Source organism: Ornithorhynchus anatinus, chromosome X1, assembly GCF_004115215.2.
Source record: "Ornithorhynchus anatinus isolate Pmale09 chromosome X1, mOrnAna1.pri.v4, whole genome shotgun sequence".
In the NCBI taxonomy this organism is placed as follows: Eukaryota; Metazoa; Chordata; class Mammalia; order Monotremata; family Ornithorhynchidae; genus Ornithorhynchus; species Ornithorhynchus anatinus.
The window spans coordinates 32,555,235-32,567,716 of NC_041749.1; positions in this window are offsets into that span (position 1 = coordinate 32,555,235).

A 12,482-nucleotide genomic window follows, 5' to 3' on the forward strand; every position below is an offset into this window, starting at 1 on the left:
TTTTTTTCCATGGTATTTGTTAAGTGCTTACTATGTGCCAGGCTCTGTACTAAGCACTGGATTAGATGCAAGTTAATCAGGTAGGACACAGTCCATTTCTTACATAGGGCTCACATTCTAAGAAGAAGGGAGAACAGGTTTTGAATCCTCATTTTACGGTTGAGGAAACAGGCAGGCATAGAGAAGCGACTTGCCCAAGGTCACAGCAGGCAGCTAGCAGAACTGGGATTAGAACCCATGTCCTCTGATTTCCATGCCCGTGCTCTTTCCACTAGGCAGGGCTGCTTTGTGGGGTTGTCCTTACAAAAATTGATATATGCATATGTACATTTCATTTTTAAGATTAAGATAAATATATAATTGTCCTTGTCAAACCTGGTAAAATTAGTAAATTGACTAGAGAATCAGTAAAGCTAGTTAAAGTTGAGATTGTAAAGGGTGCATTTCAGGATGAAAAGATAGTCACAATGTTCAAAGGAGTTCTTAATTCAACATTTACTAAGGATGACAATGGTAATTTCATTATTTAACCCAAACTGTGTGCCCATCCCTGCACTATCCTCAGGAGAAGATACAAAACTACTAGAGAGCGTTAGGGAGCTTTCCATCCCCAAATTATTTCTCATAGCCAACAAGTTAGAAAGGCTAGGTAAAACTGCAGTACATACATAGGATGACCTAGTACAAAGTGATACATTAATTCAATCAAATTGCCAAGATCAGAGGGCATCTAACAAAGAGTGCCAAAGGAATCCAAAAGGAAAGTTGTGAAGTTACTGGGAAGAATGTGTAACCTATCATAACAAAAAGCTACAGAACTGGAAAACTGCAAGTCCTGTGAGCTTCATGTGGGACAAAGACTGGGTCCAACCTGATTAACCTATCTATCCCAGTGCTTAGAAGAGCGCTTCGCACTTACTAAGCACTTAACAAACACCATAATTATTATTAAATTAATCCAAGGTTATGCTTACTGCAGGACTTAACTGCTGCTTGGCACACAGAAAGTCCCTAATAAATCCCATAACTAATAAGGACTCTTCCGAGAGACCGGAGAATACACGACCTAGAAGTCTCACTTCTATACAGAACTGAACCAGCCCCATTGAGGAACCTGAATAATTTTGGTGGGGCCTGGTGAGAAGCGGCCCCAGCTCCACTGCTTCCATGAATCTTGGGGCCATTAAGGGGATTGTTGAGGGGATCCTGCTTTTCCAACCTTCCTACCACCTCCACCACTTTTAAGAATTCATACTGGGGATTTTCCTGGTAATGTTCTTGGAGCCAGTCTGGACCTGCTTTTACATGTGGCAAACTGAAAGCCTCTAGATTAAGTTTTAGATGAGTGAATTCTCAAACTGCCTGTTGAGGAAAAGGCAGCATGGTTTCTGCAAGGGAAAGTCATGCTTCACTTCAGCTGGAGATCTGAGAATGAATCAGTGAGTCTGAGGGTAGAAAGGAGTCAGCGGAATTCATCCATTTAGATGTTTAAAAATCTTTGCCAAAGTTCCACATGAAAGAATTGTTAAAATATTGGGTTCTCGTGGCATTGGAGGGAATGTTCTGGCATGGCTGAAAGGAAATAAAAGGGAGGGAGAAAATGGCCACTTTTCAGAATGGAAAGGGTAAACAATGAAATTCCCAAGAATCCATTCTAGAATTGTTTCTATAGATTGTATTTAATCAAGTGGTGGTATTCACTGAGTACTTACTACATTCTGAGCACTAAGTGTACTAAGTGCTTGGGAGAGTACAATGCAACAGAATTAGCAGACATGTTCCTTTAAGAGCTAAAGGTCCGGGAATCAAAGGACCTGCGTTCTAGTCTCAGCTCTGCCTTTTGCCTGATGTGTGACCTTGACACTTGCTTAACTTCTCTGTGTCTCAGATTCCTCATCCGTAAAATGAGGATTAAATTCCTGTTCTCCCTCCCCGTTACACAGTGAGCCCCAGGTGGGACAAGGACTGGGTCTGATCTGATATGTCTTTCCCAGCACATAGTACAGTGCCTGATCCATAGTAAGTGCTTAACAAATACCACTAGTATTATTACTGAGTGCAGAGCACTGTAGTAAGTGCTTGGGAGAGTACAGTACAACAGAGTTGGTAAACATGGTCTCTGTCCACAAGGAATTTCTATTTAACTTTTTCAACAAATGATCTCAAGGATGAAATATCCAGCAAAAGCTCCAAGTGCAGGGATGACCCCAGGTTCCCTGATGGAGAGAAACTAGAGGAAGATCTCACAAAGCTGAGCGGACAGAAAAAGTGGGAGATTTGCTGCAGTGTCAGCAAATGGCAAGTCATGCATTCACGGAGAAATCATCCTAACTATGGCTACCTGATGAAGGACCTGGAGCAGTCAGGTCTATTGGAATTGGAAAAGAAAGCCTAGAGGTAATGAGGATCATTGCCTCAAAATCATCAAACCAGTGTGTGGCTGCAGGGTTGGGGGGTGGGGGTCGGGGAGACAGTAAAGTGTTACAGGAATAAGGATTGAAAAAAACACACAAACCAATAACCAAGAGCTGTAGTTTTATCTCCAGTAGAACACCATGATTTGTATGCATGTAAAATAATGAGGGCAGTTCTGGTCATGTCTTAGGAAGGGTGTAAAAACGCTGAAGAAGGTTCAGAGGTGGGCAACCAAAATAGTAAGCTCATTATGGGCAGGGAACTTGTCTACCAACTCTGTTACATTGTACTCTCCCAAGTGCTTAGTATAGTGTTCTACACTCAGGAAGTGCTTAATAAAAGCAATTGGTTGAGGAGAGGAGAGAGGATGGGGAAGTGGTGCACAGAGAAGGGAAGAAGGAGGAGGAATGATAACGTTTACTGAACAATACAATGCTCTGTCCTTAGCTTCCATTTGAGAGTAAACTGAAAACATTAGAATTCACCAGTTTAAAAAGAAGAAGGCTGAAAGGGGACATGCTTCAGAATCCTTCTAAAAATCACAATTCCTCTAAGAGGCCTTTCCTAGGCCCTCATTTACCTTACCCACCTTCTCCTCTGCATCACCTATGAATTTGGGTGTGTACCCATTAAGCACTTTGATACTTACCCCAGCCCTACAGTACTTATGTGCATATTCTTATATTCTATTTCCCCTATGTATTATTTAATTTATTTCTCCCCCATAGACTGTAAGCTCCCTAAGAACTTGTATACAATTCAACAATGTACTCAGAAAATCAGGGGATTAACTAGTTGTTGCTGTTGAATACCTCACCTAGGACACAAACTTCCCTAACCTCACCATGAACCCTCAAATTCCCTCTTTCCTGACAGCTCATCCCTGTCCCCCCTTTTCAGCACACTCCCTCTTCCCTTTCCATCCAACACCTTTCCACCACTCCCACCCCATCCCTGTCATTCTGTCCCTGCATCACCCTTCATCCCCTCCACCCCCTTACCCCTAAACCAGCCCCTGTCAACTCACTCCAATCCAACCCTCCCCACCCCTCATGGCTGTCCCCTCCCTCGGGACCACACTCACCCACAGCCTATGGAATCCCCGCTCCATATGGGAAAGCTTCCCTTCAACTCTGACCTGTTAAGGACCCAGTTACTGCTACTCCTCACCATCATTGAAACCTGACTCTCCCCTAATGACAGTCTCCCCTGTTGCTCTCTCTCGATGGGGCTCATCTTCACCCACTTCCCAAAACTCAGTGGGAAAGGATTTGGCTTCCTTCTTGCTCCCCAATGAAGCTTTTGCACCATTTCACCTCTCTCAACCTCTTTCCCTTCCTTTGAAGCCCAAATCATCCACCTCTTCCACCCACTCCAGATACTAGTCATGGCCTTCTCTCAAAATCCACCCTGGTCACCAGCACATCCAACCCCATTCCTCTGTACCTTATCAAAGCATTTGCCCCCTCCCTTCTTCCTTCCCTAACCATCATCTTCAGCTGTTCACTCTCCAAAGCCTTCTTCCCCTCTGCTTTCAAACATGGTCATATTTCCCCATCCTAAAAAAAACCTTTCCTTGACCCAACAGCTCCTCCCAGTTATTGTCCCATCTCTTTCCTACCAATCCTCTCCAAAGTCCTATCTATACCCACGGTCAAGTTCCTCTCCTCCAATTCTCTCCTTGATCCCCTCCAATCTGGTTTCCATCCTCTTCCTTCCACAGAAACTTCCCACTCAAAGGTCATCCGTGGTCTCCTCCTTGCCAAATCCAATGGCCTCTACTCCATTCTAATCTTCCTTGACCTTTCAGCTACCCTCAACACTCAACCATCCCCTTCTCCTGGAAACATATTCCAACCTCGGCTTCACTGACACTGTCCTCTCCTGGTTCTCCTCTCTCTCTGGCCACTTATTCTCAGCCTCTTCATTGGGCTCCTCCTCAGCCTCCCACTCTCTAACTTGATGTCCCTCAAGGTTCAGTTCTGGGTCCCCTTCTATTCTCCATCTACCCCCACTCCCTTGGAGAACTCATTCACTCACATGGCTTCAACTAGATGCCTGATGAGAGCTCCTGTATGAGTCATTAGAAGGAAAAATAAGTTTTTGAAAGATGAGGAGGGCAGTCATCTCTCTTCCTCCAAGAGTTCTTTGGGGTCATCCTTTTTTTTTAACAGTTTGTGAGAGTCAGATTTGTCCTTGGTCTGATTAAGTATGGCGGCATTTAAGTCCCTACATTCTTTAAAGTAATGTGTCACCCTAAGCTGAAATTACTGTTTGAATTTGAATTTATCCATCCCATGAGGTGGTGATGCTCAAGAGGATATTGCATGGAGGTGTAAGCATCATTTCTGTTTCCCAAGACATAGACAAGATGTGTTTCACTGAGGGAATGAAAATTCAAAACAGTATTAATATTTTCCACTTACCTAGAACGTTTTTTCAGAAGGGCCCAATTAAATCTTTTGCCAGGTTGAATTCATTTCAACTTCACAACACTCCAGAGAGGTAGGTAATAATGATTAAACCAATTCTGCAATTCTACAAACAGTAGTGCAGAAATTAAATTCCAAATCAAAGATGAAGACTGCAAGATGACACAGCCAGTGAATGCTCAGAGTCCCAAGCCAGATCACAGCGCTCTGCTCTCACTGTTAGGTCAGACTCACTCTACCCCAGGAGGGTTGATTGAAACTATTTTAACTGACAAGATTCAGCCCTTGTTCTGCTATAAGGACCTGAGAGTAGAATCTGAAAAAGAGGCAGTCAGCATGGCATAGTAAATAGAGTACAGGACTGGAGTAAGAAGGTCTTGGGTTCTAATCCCAACTCTGCCACGTATCTGCTGTGTGACCTTGGGCAAGTCACTTCATTTCCTCTGTGCCTCAGTTACCTCATCTGAAAAATGGGGATTGAGATTGTGAGCCCTATGTGGGACAAGGACTGTGTCCAACCCAATTTGCTTATATCTATCCCAGTGCTTAGTAGGGTGCCTGGCATCTAGTAAGTGGTTAACAAATACCATAATTATTATTATTATGGCTCATTTACCTTCAGCAGAAAAATGGTTGTAGCTTCCCAAGGGTAGAACTGACAACAGCCTGCTTTTCAGACAGACAAAAAACAGGTTCACAGATTCATATTGCACGTTATTCTGAATACCAAATTTCACCCTGGCCTAAAGCCATAAAGCAAGCCAGTGGCAAATTAGAGGTGAAAGGTGGGTGCTAACTCACTCCCCAGTGAGTGCTTAGTTCCAGATTCTGCAGCCCTGGGGAATGGGTGTATGTGAGTACATTTTGGTATGAGAAATGAATACATTTTGGTAGAGGAATTAGTGGGGGAAAAAAATGAAGGATTGTACACTGAACTGAGAGCCAGAAGACCAGGATTCCAATCCCAACTCTGCCCCGCCCAACTGTGTGACCTTGGACAAGTCACTTACCCATACCTCATTTTTCTCCCCCCAGTTATAAAATGGGGATAAAATATTTGCGCTCCCTACCTCTTAGATTTTGAGTACCATATGTGACAGGGACTGTATTGGTTATATCTTTTTTCTACCCTAGGACTTGGCACTTAGAAAGAGCTTAAGTGAGTTTTTTGAGAAGCTTCTCTGTAGAAATTTCACAAAAAGGTAAGAGGAAAATGTTTTCCCAAATGACATCTGAAGAGCTGCTGCAAAGCAACATGGCTTAGTGGAAAGATAAGACAGGGAGTCATGAGACATGAGTTCTAATTCCAGCCCTTCCACTTGACTGCTAGGTGACCTTGGGCCAGTCACACAACTTCTTTGTCTCAGCCCATCTGTAAAATGGGAATTAAACACCTGTGGTCCCTCCTCAGACTATGCGCCCCATGTAGGATAGGGTTGATGTCTGAACCGATTGTGTCTACCCTGGCACTTTGCGCAGTCCTTCCCACACAAATACCACAGTTTATCAATTTTGCCAACTGCAATCATGAAATGCTCTTTTTTTGTCATAATCCCAGACAGCTCCAGGCATATCTCCCATCCCTTTACTGGCTCCTAGGAGCTGCATGCTGCAGCTAAACAGCATAATCCACTTCTCCCTCACAGTGCTCACTCAGGTCGATGGAGTCTCCCTCCGGTGCTGCTTAGTTCCTGAAGTAGAAACCGAGAGATGAAGGGCAATAGGGCTCCAAGTCCATCCTAGATCCTGCTCTACCAGTCAGAAAGCTTCCTGCTAAGTCCCAGCCCTTTAAAACTGATAGAGATAGTGAATCAATCAATGGTATTTATTGATTGCTTACTGTGTGCAGAACACTGTACTAAGCACTTGGAAAAGTACAATACAACAGAGTGGATCGATTTGATCCCCAACCCATAAGGAGCTTACAGTCTATACTAATACACTAACACCCACCCATCAGTGCTTTGTGGCTCATGCCACATAGCATACTATCTTCCGGTGAACACTGATACCTTCCCTTCGGGCCTTTTCTCCAGCGAGCACAGCCCCAAGATCCTACTGCAAAGGATGAGCACAACCTTCCCAGCAAGACAGCAGCTACACAAATCAAATGGAACGCAAAAAGTGTTTCGCAAAGGCTAATGAAATCCTTCCGTCTCGCCGTGAGTCTCATAGAATCAATCTGCTCTATACACTAGCAGTGATATAGGGAGAAATCACGACTCCAGAACCTGCAAGACTCGATCTAACCCATCAGGAGTAGAGGACTGCCTGCCTAGAGTCAGCCTAGCACAGCTATATCCTCGGAGAAATGTAAAGATGGAGAGAGAGAAAAGTGCCTCTGTTGGAAACAATACTGCAATTTACCAAATGGTCGCTTTGAAGGAAGAAACATGTAGAGGGTTTTTTTTCATTAAAAAAATTGTTAACGGCTGTTCGGCAGTTAAAAGCAACTAATTCCCATTGGGAGGAGAGATGGACTGGAATTGAAGTTACACTGATCAGGACCTGAGGGTGTTAAGAAGGAGAGCAAAATAGTGTTTTCTGGGTCTTTTTTTTCAAAGGGGCTCCCGTGAGATCGTGTCTTACAGGTTCTGGAGTCATGATTTCTCCCTACATCACTGCTAGTGCACAAAGCAGATTGAATCTATGAGGCTCAAAATGAGATGGAAGGATCTCATTAACCTTTACAAAATATTTCCGTGTTTCATCTTTACCTTGAGTTCAAGGCTTGGAGACTACAAGCCCCAGAATATTCTGTTCTCCTTATGACACCGTGGACTCCATGCTGCTCTGTTGGGAGTCATTTATGAACAGATGATTAAGTGTTTCCTATAGCAAACACAGATGACCAGTCTGTACCCTCAAAATAAACAGGGATGGTTAAAACACAGGCTTCCATCAAGCCCCTCAAAATAAGCCTAGTGACCTTTGCAGGGGAAAGACAGGCTGAAGTTTGTTCTTTTTAATTAAAGTTCCAGCAGCTCAAGCGTGACCAGAGGAAGGGGAGTGCGTGAGAAAACAGGAATATATGCAATTGTGAGAGGGGTAATGATGCTGTGGCTAAGGGACACTCCATCTGTCCAAAACTGAGGGAGAGGCCTTCTGAGAATGTGGACTGGACCATCTAACCTAAGTATTCCATCCCCTGAACTCTCACAGGGCGCTCAGAAAAATGTCAGCCCCTGGGGAAGCAATTCCAAAACTACACCCAAAGATGGATCTTAAGGAGTTAAAATCTAATAGTAACATGAAGGCAGAAACACATCCATTGTTATATTGTACTTAACTCAGTGCTCTGCACACAGTAAACACTCAAATACAATTGACTGACTTACCATAAGACATACCTCCAACCCCCACCCACCACCTCCCCCAGTCCAGCTTGGCCCCGGCTCAAATCCATAGAAAAAAGTAGAGGAAGGGTCAGTCAGGGTCATAGACTGAGTAGAAAAATGACTCCTTGGGGCCCTTTCAAACCTAATTCCATTATTCTAGAAAGTGGAGTCATCTATAATCTTCCTCTGTCCAACGATTCAGCTGACAGGGACTATAAGCTTCATCATAGGGCTCAAGCATCAGCTCTCGGCCCAAATCCAAGAGTGCCTCTGCTAAGGCTGGTTTTCAAGCCCTCGGCATCCCACTCACATTTCCAACTCTCATTTCCAAGATGCATTTCAATCCCACCCTTCTGTCCAGCTGTTGCTGCTTCATTTCTCCTTTCGGAACCACCACACATGCAAAGCGACAGACTCCCCCTTTACTGTCTTCAGTCCCTCAAGTCCTACTCCTGCTCCTTCCCTGGATTTCACTTAACTCCGTGGCATGGAAGCAATTGCTATTGGAGGCAGGGGGAGGGGAAGGTTCATCTGTCCTTGGCTGTCTCTTTTCTGCAATGACGAGGCTTCCAATAAATTAGTGATGCTTGGAAAGGACAGATCAATGCCCAGCTAACCCCATAACTTCAGAGTTAAAGTAATTGTCTCAGAATGGGCTGACCTCTATCCAGTTTTGACATGAGTCTTTTATGCCAGCAACACAAGGTTGGAAACCCCAGAAGAGGGACAGACAAAGGGCAGCAAACAGATCTAACTATTGTGTTTCATTGAGGGAAATGTTGCAGTGACAACCAATTTTGACAGGCTTTACTAGGATTTTGATCTGTGTCCCGAAACACAGCAAGGGTGAACCCATGCATGGTACTCTACATACTTATTAACCTACAGGACTACTAGAATTCCCACCCAGGACCCTACATCACAGTGAAGCTATGGAACCTTTTAGACTCAAGATAATAAGAGTAAGAATAATAATTGTGGCATTTAAGTGTTCACTCTGTGCCAAGTACTTTACTGAGAAGCCGTGCTGTCCGCATGGACCTGGGTTCTAATCCCAGCTCCACCACGTATCTGCTGTGCAACCTTGGTCAAGTCACTTCACTTCTCTGTGCCTCAGTTACTTCATCTGTAAAATGGGGATTAAGACTATGAGCCCCGTGGACAGTATCTAACCTGATTGCTTTATATCTTCCCCAGCGCTTAGAACAGTGCCCGGCACATAGAAAGTGCTTAACAAATACCCCCCCAAAAAAACAAACCTGAATAGATACAACATAATCAGGTGGAACATCCTCCCTGTCCCTCATGAGGCTCACAGTCAAAGTAGGAGAGAGGCCATGTATTTAATCCCTACTTTACAGAGGAAACCGGGGTACAGAGAAGTTCAGAGACCTGTCAATCATCACATAAGTGGCAGAGTCAGAATTAGAAAATATCTCCTCTGACTCTCAGGCATGTACTTTTTCCCCTAGACCAATGCCATACTAGCCTCACAATTCCATCTCAACCACATTTTACAGATGAGGATACCAAGGCCCAGAGAGGCTAAGTCACTTCCCTGAGATGACACAGCAGGCCTGGATCCTAGGCCTCCTGGCTCCTAGTCTTATGCTTTTTTTTATGGTATTTGTTAAGGTCTTACAATGTGCCAGGCACTGTTTCAAGCACTGGGATAGATACAGGCTCGGACACAGTCCATGTCCCACAAGGGGCTCACATTCTTGAGAAGCTCCTTGTAGAAGCAGCATGGCATAGTGAATAGAGCATGGGCCTGGGAATCAAAAGGTCATTGCTTTCTAATCCCTGATCCACCACTTGTCTGCTGTGTGACCTTGGGCAAGGCACTTCACTGTGCCTCAGTTACCTCATCTGTAAAATAGGGATCGAGACTGTGAGCCCCATGTGAGACAGGGACAGTGTCCAGCTCGATTTGTTTGTATCCTCCCCAGCTCTTAGAACAGTGCCTGGCACATAGTAAGTACTTAACAAATACCATCATTACTATCGTCATTATTCTTAATATCAATTTTACAGATGAAGTAACTGAGGCACAGAGAAGTTAAGTGATTGGCCCAAGGTTACACAGCAGACAAGTGGCTGAGCCTGGGTTAGAATCCAGGTCCTCCTGACTCCTGGGCCCATGTTCTAACCATTAGGACACATGTATATATTTTTAATACCCTATTTATTTTGTTAATGAGGTGTACATCCCCTTGATTTTATTTATTGCTATTGTTTTTACCTGTCTGTCTCCCCCAATTAGACTGTAAGCCCGCCAATGGGCAGGGATTGCCTCTATCTGTTGCCAAATTGTACATTCCAAACACTTAGTACAGTGCTCTGCATATAGTAAGCGTTCAATAAATACTATTGAATGAATGAATGAATGAATGAATGTCATGCTTTGCACTCAAATAGAATGCACAATCAGCTGACACTGAAGGAAAACTGACCTCCCCTCTGTCTTCTATTGTAGAAGATAAAGAGCAAAGATTACATCCACCCTGAAGCAGACCATATTTCTGTCCTCCTCACAGGACCACAGGTCCCAGGACTTTCCCGCAAGGCCGGCTCTCGGCTGTGCTGGAGAGCTTTTGTTTGAGCCAAATTAAGACAATAATGCAAACAATTGAGTCCTAATGGCACTACTGAAAGGCATAAGATATTGGCAACTGGATTCCCACCCTGGTGGCAACATCCAAACACAATCTTCCCATCTTCTATGTCTCCGTAGAACAACCATAATGAACCAACCACGCACTTGGCATCACACCCTGAGCATGCGGGTTTCTCCCAGCAGTCAGAAATTTGTACTGCAATTGGCTTTATTGCCTTTATCATCTTATGAGTTCCTTGTGGGCGGGGATCGTGGCTACCCACTCGATTCTCGTGAGCAGGAAACATGTCTGCCAACTCTGTTATATTGTACTCTCCTAAGTGCTTAGTACAGTACTCTGCACACACTTAAACACTCAAAATTATTATTAATTGATGAGCTTTCCAAAAACTTACCCGAAATTACTATGTCTAAAAAGGGAGGGAAAAAGTCATCTACTGAGCTTGTAAATGTTTTCAGTAGGAGAAAAACTTTTGTTCTATAATTTTTGCCTTCAGATCCACTGAAACTGCCTTAAAAGAGCTGCAGGTGAGGGAAAATTTGCTATCCATGCCTACCCTTTTTGTAGGCCCGGATGTCACATTCCAGATGGGGTGTTGAATTTTCCCTTGTGTTAAATCCCCGGAAATAATTCCAAGCACCTAGAAAACATTTTCTCAACAGGCTCACTTTTCACACAGGAATATTAGTAAAGCATTTTCCAGTACTCTCTGCCTGAAGCCAGAGAGAACAGGATTTGGGCAATTACAATTATTCCTATCTTCCACAGTGACTAGGGAGAGGAGCGTCTCTTGGGATCTCATTGACCTGCTCATTCCTAGAAAATTAAAGATTAAAAAATTTCTTTTTTAATTTTAGGGGGGAAACTGCAGTCTAGTATAGAGAAGGGTGCTAGGCCTTGGAAGAAATTATAAAAGAGCACCGAAACATTATCACTTCCCTAAAGGAGCTTACAACCTATGATGGGAGATGGGGCAGTATATATGTATTCTTGCATGCCAAAAGCAATCCTTGATATGTAATTAAATAAAAATCTTCTGGGACATGTAATGAAAAGTTACAAATAAAAATATGCATAAGTTGCTGATATGAGTATATTACACACACACGCCCCTACACACTTGCTGGAGTAGATGACGTGGCCAGGGAAGACAGGTGGTTAATCTTGGAGGACTTTTTGGAGCAAGTGATTGTTTAGCACAGGAGGCAGCTTAAACTAATGGAAAGAGAAGGGGCCTGGGAATCAGGAGACCTGACTTCTATTCCCCATTTCTCTACTTGTCTACTCTGTGATGTGCAGAATGCTTTACTTAGTTCTGGAGAGCAGTTTGGAAGACTAAAACAGAAACTAAAGACAATATTGTCCCTGCCTTCAAAATGTTTATCACCTAATGGAAGAATTGAGGGCCGGGAATGATATTCATTCATTCATTCATTCAATAGTATTTATTGAGTGCTTACTATGTGCAGAGCAGTGTACTAAGCGCTTGGAATGTACAGATCGGTAACAGATAAAGACAGTCCCTGCCCTTTGACAGGCTTACAGTCTAATCGGGGGAGACGGACAGACAAGAACAATAGCAATAAATAGAATCAAAATGCAGTTTTGCTTGGAATAATGGGAGTGAAAAGGACCATGAAGCAAAGTTAGGAAATTCAACTGGACTTAAGGGACAAAAA